We start from the raw sequence: 7,850 nt of genomic DNA on the forward strand, positions 1-7,850 counted from the left end.
GTCATGTATGGATGTGAGAGTTGGACTGTGAAGAAAGCTGAGCGCCAAAGAATTGATGCTTTTGAGCTGTGGTGTTGGAGAAGACTCTTGAGAGTCCCTTGGACTGCAAGGAGATCCAACCAGTCTATTCTAAAGGAGATCAGCCCTGGGTGTTCATTGGAGGACTGATGCTAAAACTGATACTCCAGTACGTTGGCCACCTCATGAGAAGAGTTGACTCATTGGAAAAAAACTCTGATGCTGGGAGGGATTGGGGGCAGGAGGAGAAGGGGACGACAGAGGATGAGATGGCTGGATGGCATCACTGACTCGATGGACATGTGTCTGGGTGAACTCCCGGAGTTGGTGATGGACATGGAGGCCTGGCGTACTGCGATTCATGGGGTCGCAAAGAGTTGGACATGACTGAGCGATTGAACTGAACTGAACTGAATGGTCCCATCTTCCTGAGTAGGTTCAAGGGAAGAGGGGAAAACAGATGGGGCCATGAACACAGGCCCTGAAATTTCACCAGTGACCACCACCCATGTCTGCCTCTCCTTCATCTTGCCCCCCAAAAAATTAAAAATAAGACATTTTAGGCATTTTTCTGAAATCAGTGTGCTCTATGTGCTCTTTATCTAGTTTGACATGACTGTTTTGGTGATCACCCATAAGTATTGCCTCCCAAATTGCTGGTACAGCTATCAGTCTTACCTGTCTAATTTCAATAATTCACCTTTAGTTTTTGTAGGCAACGTTTGTCCATTTCTTGGCTCTCTTGCTACCCTTCATACTTCTAAAAGTTTACCAGCAATAGTTCTGCTGTTAGTTCTGTAAGATCTATTAGAATGTCATTTACTTGGTCCTAAATACTTGACAACCTAGACAGCATATTAAAAAGCAGAGACATGTATAATATCATATAAGAAATGAATCGCCAGTCCAGGTTTGATGCAGGATACAGGATGCTTGGAGCTGGTGCACTGGGATGACCCAGAGGGATAGTATGGGGAGGGAGGTGGGAGAGGGGGGTTCAGGATTAGGGACACGTGTACTCCCGTAGTGGATTCATGTTGATGTATGGCAAAACCAATACAATATTATAAAGTAATTAGCCTCTAATTAAAATAAATAAATTTAAATTAAAAAAAAAAGCAGAGACATTACTTTGCCAACAAAGGTCCATCTAGTCAAAGCTATGGTTTTTCCAGTAGTCATGTATGGATGTGATAGTGGCCTATAAAGAAAGCTGAGCACCAAAGAATTGATGCCTTTGAACTGTGGTGTTGGAGAAGACTCTCGAGAGTCCCTTGGACTGCAAGATCAGACTAGTCAATCCTAAAGGAAGTCAGTCCAGAATATTCATTGGAAGGACTGATGCTGAAACTGAAACTCCAATACTTTGGCCACCTGACGTGAAGAACTGACTCATTGGAAAAGACCCTGATGTTGGGAAAGACTGAAGGTGGGAAGAGAGAAGAGAAGGGGATTACAGAGGATGAGATAGTTGGACGGCATCGCCGACTCAATGGACGTGAATTTGAGTAAGCTCTGGGAGTTGGTGATGGACAGGGAAGTCTGCCATGCTGCAGTCCATGGGGTCACAAAGAGTCACACAACTGAGTCACACAACTGAGTGACTGAACTGAACTGAACTGAAGAGGCAAGAAGTCATATGAAGAGCCTCAGAGCTTAGTACTTAGTTCATTGAACCAAGGTATTTATCTCCTTAGGGTTCCCACAGCACATTGACCTAACATCCATCGTTATGTCTGTATACAGTTTTTTCCTGCCTGAGACACAGTGAGCTTGAAGGTAAGGACAAAATCTTAGTTTATTCACGTCTGTAGGATTAAATACACAATTCAGAATACTCTATAATATTCTACATGTTCAACACATGTTTATTAAATATTGATTGTAAACTTATAGTTCATGGAAGAGACAAAAACAGCAAGTCTGATGTGTTTCAAATTCAGGGAGGTATAAGGCTTTAGCATGTCACTCAAGATAAATTTTAATCTAGGAACACACCTCTTCCCTGTGCCCCCTCTTTCTCTTTAGTCACTTAAGAACAGAAATTTGGTTTCTAGATTCTGCCGCTTGTTTTTCTCCATCATCATGAAAACAAGGGTATTCTTTCTTTGAACTGCATGTGGTTACTTTAAAAAAAATTTTTTTTTTAATTTTTCTTGGAGTATAGTAGGCTTCCGAAGTGACACAGTGGTAAAGAATCTACCTGCCAGTACACGAGGTTTAAGAGATGTGGGTTCAATCCCTGGGTGGGGAAGATCCCCTAGAGTAGGAAATGGCAATCCGCTCCAGTATTCTTGCCTCGAAAATTCCATGGCTCGAAGAGCCTGGTGGGCTACAGTACATGAGGTTGCAAAGAGTCAGACATGACTGAGCACACACACACACACACACACACACATAATTGCTTTACAATATTGTATTGTTTCTACTGTATAGTGAAGTGAATCAGCTATACATATAGCTATACACATAGCTGAGCCACCAGGGAAGCCCATATAAACATATACATACAACCCTTCTTTTGTGGATTTCCTTCCCATTTCAGTCACTAAAGAGCACTGAGTAGGGTTCCCTGAACTATGCAGCAGCTTCTCGTTGTGCTCACTTTTACAACTAAATTTAAATACCATAGAAAGGGTCCTGATTGGTTTCTGCTCTTCAGTTAATCCTTGTCTGAGGCCCCAGCTTGGAGAGGGAGATCAGACCCCCTCCTGGGGCGGGCACCTGTGTGACAATTCCAGCAGCATGGTTATTCTATGAGGCTTTTGTAATCAGAACCTCTCTCTGGGGATAGTTTACTGACACTGGAAGTTCGTCATGGTTACAGAGCACTTTGATTTCACAAAAATAAGAGGTCTTCTCTGCTGAGGTAGCAAGTGCTGTTTTGTTTAATACAGATTAACTGGGGAAGAACCACAAGTTCAGTGTTAAAGAGCCAAGATTTCTCTCCCCTCCCTGAGCCAGCCTCCTCAGAAGATAGTGATACGTGTTTATAGTCACTAAATTGAACTGAAGAGAAAGTCAAGTTGGAAGGCATCTGTCTTTGAAAAGAGGCCATCAGAGGCAGGCTCCTGCCCTATCTGCCCATAGAAGTCCTCATATCCCCAGCCATGGGCCCTCTTGGTAATAAACAAATGCAGCTAAGAGTTTGTATTTGGCATAAGAGCCCGATCAATGTTACCTAAAAACAAAATAAAAACAAAAAGGTGACCAAATCTGAGTACTGGGCTTTGGCTCCAGTCAATACAATGCAGGCAAGAGCTGGGGTCCCAGTCTCAGACTAACTTTCTACACCCAAGAAACAACAGCGATTGTATCAACCCTGGAACCTCAGTGGGAGGGTCAGCATTTAATGGAAAAGTGCTCTCCTCACAGTTCTCCCCCTGAGCCTGGAGATTAGATGTCTGTGTTGCTATTCCATACCTGACAACAGAAAAAATATATATTTAAATGACATCCAGTGCTGACAAGAATGTTGTACAGATAATACATCAAAATTATGGAGATGCTGTAAATCGATACAAATCTTTGGGAAAATAATTTGCTCATAGATCTTAAAAGTCATAGAAAGTTTTCTACCCTCTCATTCCTGGAAATTTATCCTAGTGGGAAAAAAAAAACTAAAATTAGGATATAACTTTGCAAAGTGCACTTATTGTAGCATTATTTTACAAACTATTATAGCAACAGGAAATATCCAAACCGTGCAAGGATAAGAAAGTGTTAGACCATGGTCCAGCCACACAATGAAAAGTATTTATCAATTAAAATTATTATAAAGACTGTAGCATGTGGGAAAGCACTTACAAAGTGCCTGCAGGGAACCCAGGCCACGAGTGGAGGCGGAAGTGCACGGCAGCAGCCCTGGGTAATGGTGGGTGTCCCTGGAGCGGCCGCCTTCCAGCTTGGTGCTGACAAAAGGGTGCCAGCGATGCCTGGATCTCCTGTGAAAGTGAAGATACAGTCAAGCTCCTCAACTCCCACCATGCCACCCCTTCCACCAATAAATCCTGGAGGACCCAGGCCCGTGTCATTCACTCCTACAGCATTGAGCAATGGCATCAACAATTCTCCTCCTACCCTTAGCAGTGCCCCATCACCACCACAAAGATTCAGCAATGGTCCTGCCTCTTCCACATCATCTGCACTAACTAACCAACAGTTGCCAGCCACTCGTGGTGCTCGGCAGCTCAGCAAGTTGAAACGCTTCCTCGCCACTCTGCAGCAGTTTGGCAATGTCATCTCACCTGAGACTGGGGAGAAGGTGCAGACTCTTGTTCTAACACTGGTCAACTCAACAGTAACAATTGAAGAATTCCATTGCAAGCTCCAGGAGGCTACAAACTTTCCTCTTCATCCTTTTTTTATTCCATTCCTCAAGGCCAACCTTTCTCTGCTGCAGCAAGAACTGCTACACTGCGCTCGGGCTGCCAAGCAGACCCCATCCCAGTACCTGGCTCAATGCGAACACCGTCTGCTCAACACAAGTATTGCGTCCCCTGCTGACTCTTCTGAGCTGCTCATGGAAGTGCATGGAAATGGAAAAAGGCCCAGTCCAGAGAGGCGGGAAGAGACCAGTTTTGAAAGAGATGCAATTGCTCCTGAACCTCCTGCCAAGAGAGCGTGTACCATTAGCCCTGCTCCCCGGCACAGTCTTGCCCTCACTGTACCCTTCATGAATGCTGGGGGCCAGTTCCATCCTACTCCGCCTCTTCAGCACTACACCTTAGATGATATCGCAACTTCCCACCTATATCGTGAGCCTAGCAAGATGATAGAACACCGAGAAGTTCGTGATAGACACCACATTCTTAGTCTAAATGGAGGCTATCAAGATGAGTTGGTAGACCACCGTTTGACAGAAAGGGAATGGGCTAATGAATGGAAACATCTTGACCGTGCCCTCAACTGCATTATGGAAATGGCAGAGAAAACAAGGCGCTCCATGGCAGTCCTGCGGCACTGTCAAGAAGCAGACCATGAAGAACTCAACTACTGGAAAAGACAATTCAACAAAAACACAGAAATGAGGAAAACAGGGAGTGAGTTGGTCTCCAGGCAGCACAGTCCTGGGAGCGCAGATTCTCTCAGCAATGATTCTCGCCGGGAATTCAACAGTAGGCAGGGAATAGGATATGTACCTGTGGAGTTTTGGAAAAAGACTGAAGCTGTGAATAAGGTGAAAATTCAGGCCATGTCAGAAGTACAGAAAGCTGTTGCTGAGGCAGAGCAAAAAGCCTTTGAAGTGACTGCAACCGAGAGAGCTAGAATGGAGCAGACAATAGCGGACGTCAAACGGCAGGCTGCAGAGGATGCCTTTCTCGTCATAAACGAGCAGAAGAGTCAACGGAGAACTGCTGGAACTGTGGCCGCAAAGCCAGTGAAACTGCAGTGGCTGCAACATCGCACGATACTGCGGCTGTTTCTCCCCTTACAAAGTGCCCTTACAAAGGCCCTAGTACAAAAACCAGGACAAGAGAGCACCAGAAAAGAAAGCCATAATCTTATTTTTCTTATGAATACTGATATAAAAATAATAAATAAACTGAGCAAATTGAATCCAGCAACATACTAAACACATAATATACCATAGCCAAGTTGGGTTTATTCTAGAAATACAAGGATGATTCAGTAACAGGAAATAATCTGTTCATATAATTCTCCATATTAATAGATCAAAGGAGGAAAAACACATGATGTCATCTCAACATAGGCTGCAAAAGCATGTAATAAAATAAATCCAACAGTTATTTCCCAATTGAAAATATTTAAATTCTTAGTAAAATAGGAAAAATAGGTATTTTCTCAATTATCTGTATATCTAAGCTATGCTAAGTCGCTTCCGTCGTGTCCGACTCTGTGCAACCCCATGCACTGCAGCCTACCAGGCTCCTCCGTCCATGGGATTTCCAGGCAAGAGCACTATGTATGTAACTATATTGAGCTTTGGTTATTTAGAACTATAAGAATACAGCAACAGATGAACTGATGAGTTCCTAAAAGACTAACTGAGTGCCATGACTATTCAAAGGTTCAAAGGCAAATCCTGTCCTGATCTTTGCAGATTGTACCTTTAAGTCCAAGTTAGTTTACCTCTATACTCATTAGAATGCTTTGAGCTGCAAATTATTCCCATTCTCAATATTTTCCAGTAGCTTTGCTTTATGCAGATAAGCAATTCCAAGTCTATCAACCCACATGTTCTCACCATTGCCTCCTTCTTACCACCAATCTCCATCTCATTCACCTGTACCAGTAATTTGGGTTTTTCCTAAAGATATACCAAGCACATTCCTGCCTTGGGACCTTTGAACTTGCTGTTTCCCCTGTCTAGAAAGTTCTTTCCGCAAATGTTTTAATGGCCCACTCCCTCACTTTATTCACTTGCCTGACCAAACAGCAAGCCTCTCAGATATATGACCCCCAATTGACACTTCCTGTCTTCTTACCCCGCTGCATTACCTGATATCATTCTATGTACTCATGTGTGTACTGTTTTTTTCTGTTAACAGAAATTATGTTTCATGAGGATAGGCACTTTGACCACATTGTTTAGGACAGCGCCGGGCACATAGTAGCTGCTAAGCAGGCAACAGGTTAAGTGAATTGTTGAAATAAAGAGGAAAATATGACTCACACATATTTAAACATCAAGGAACTTGTTATCTCACAAAGCTAAATCCCCAAGGTAGGACTAGGTCCAGGAAATAGTAAAGGTTTTTTTCTCTTTCTCTTGAAATTCTCTGTGGTCTTCCCCCTTGAGCATGCCTGCTTTATCCTTAGAAAGAGGCTGCCCGCATGGTCACAAGATGGCTGCAGCAGTACCTAGAGCAACATGCTTTCTCTTTCATGTCCATTTGAGAGAGAGAAAGATTCTCCCTTTATACCAGTCAGAGTTCTCTCATGTTGACACATAAAATTAACCATCATTCCTCACCCATTGTGAAATTAAAGTCCTTCCCTTCCATCTGATTGAGCTCCCTTTGTTTATCACATGCCCACCCCTGACCAACCACTGAAAAGGAGGATTAAATTCCAATTCTGGCTCACATGAATGAGGATCCATCCCTGGAGAAGGGCTAGAGTCAGCCTCTACTGTCTCACAATGGAGGAGTTTCAGGAGGAAAAAGTAGGTGAATCCTTGTCTTAAACAGACAACCAATCTTGAACTATGATCTCTGACTTCAGAGAACTCTCAAGCCCAGGAAACCCTTTCTGACAGAGTAACTAGCCTCTTGGGATCTTGAAACACAATTAGAACTGTACATGAAACAACAGACTGGTTCCAAATGGGGAAAGGAGTACGTCAAGGCTGTATATTGTCACCCTGCTTATTTAACTTATATGCAGAGTACATCATGCAAAATTCTGGGCTGGATGAAGCACAAGCTTGAATCAAGATTGCTGCAAGAAATATCAATAACCTCAGATACGCAGATGATACCACCCTTATGGCAGAAAGCAAAGAAGAACTAAAAAGTCTCTTGATGAAAATGAAAGAAGAGAGTGAAAAAGTTGGCTTAAAACTGAACATTCAGAAAATGAAAATCATGGCATCCAGTCCCATCACTTCATGGCAAATAGATGGGGAAACAATGGAAATAGTGATAGACTGATAGACTTTATTTTCTTGGGTTCCAAAATCACTGCAGATGGTGACTGCAGCCATGAAATTAAAAGATGCTTCCTACTTGGAAGAAGAGCTATGACCAACCTGGACAGCATATTCAAAAGCAGAGACATTACTTTGTAAACAAAGGTCCATCTAGTCAAAGCTATGGTTTTTCCAGTAGCCAGGTATGGATGTGAGAGTTGGACCATAAAGAAAGCTG

The 7,850-nt window shown here is 43.1% G+C and overlaps 1 pseudogene; it reads left to right on the top strand.

Moving 5' to 3' along the window:
• Positions 1 to 3,889: 3,889 nt before the first annotated feature.
• LOC109564403 (protein CBFA2T2 pseudogene) lies at positions 3,890 to 5,477 on the top strand (annotated as a pseudogene).
• The last annotated feature ends 2,373 nt before the right edge of the window (positions 5,478 to 7,850 follow it).

This window comes from Bos indicus, chromosome 10 (genome assembly GCF_029378745.1).
Source record: "Bos indicus isolate NIAB-ARS_2022 breed Sahiwal x Tharparkar chromosome 10, NIAB-ARS_B.indTharparkar_mat_pri_1.0, whole genome shotgun sequence".
In the NCBI taxonomy this organism is placed as follows: domain Eukaryota; kingdom Metazoa; phylum Chordata; class Mammalia; order Artiodactyla; family Bovidae; genus Bos; species Bos indicus.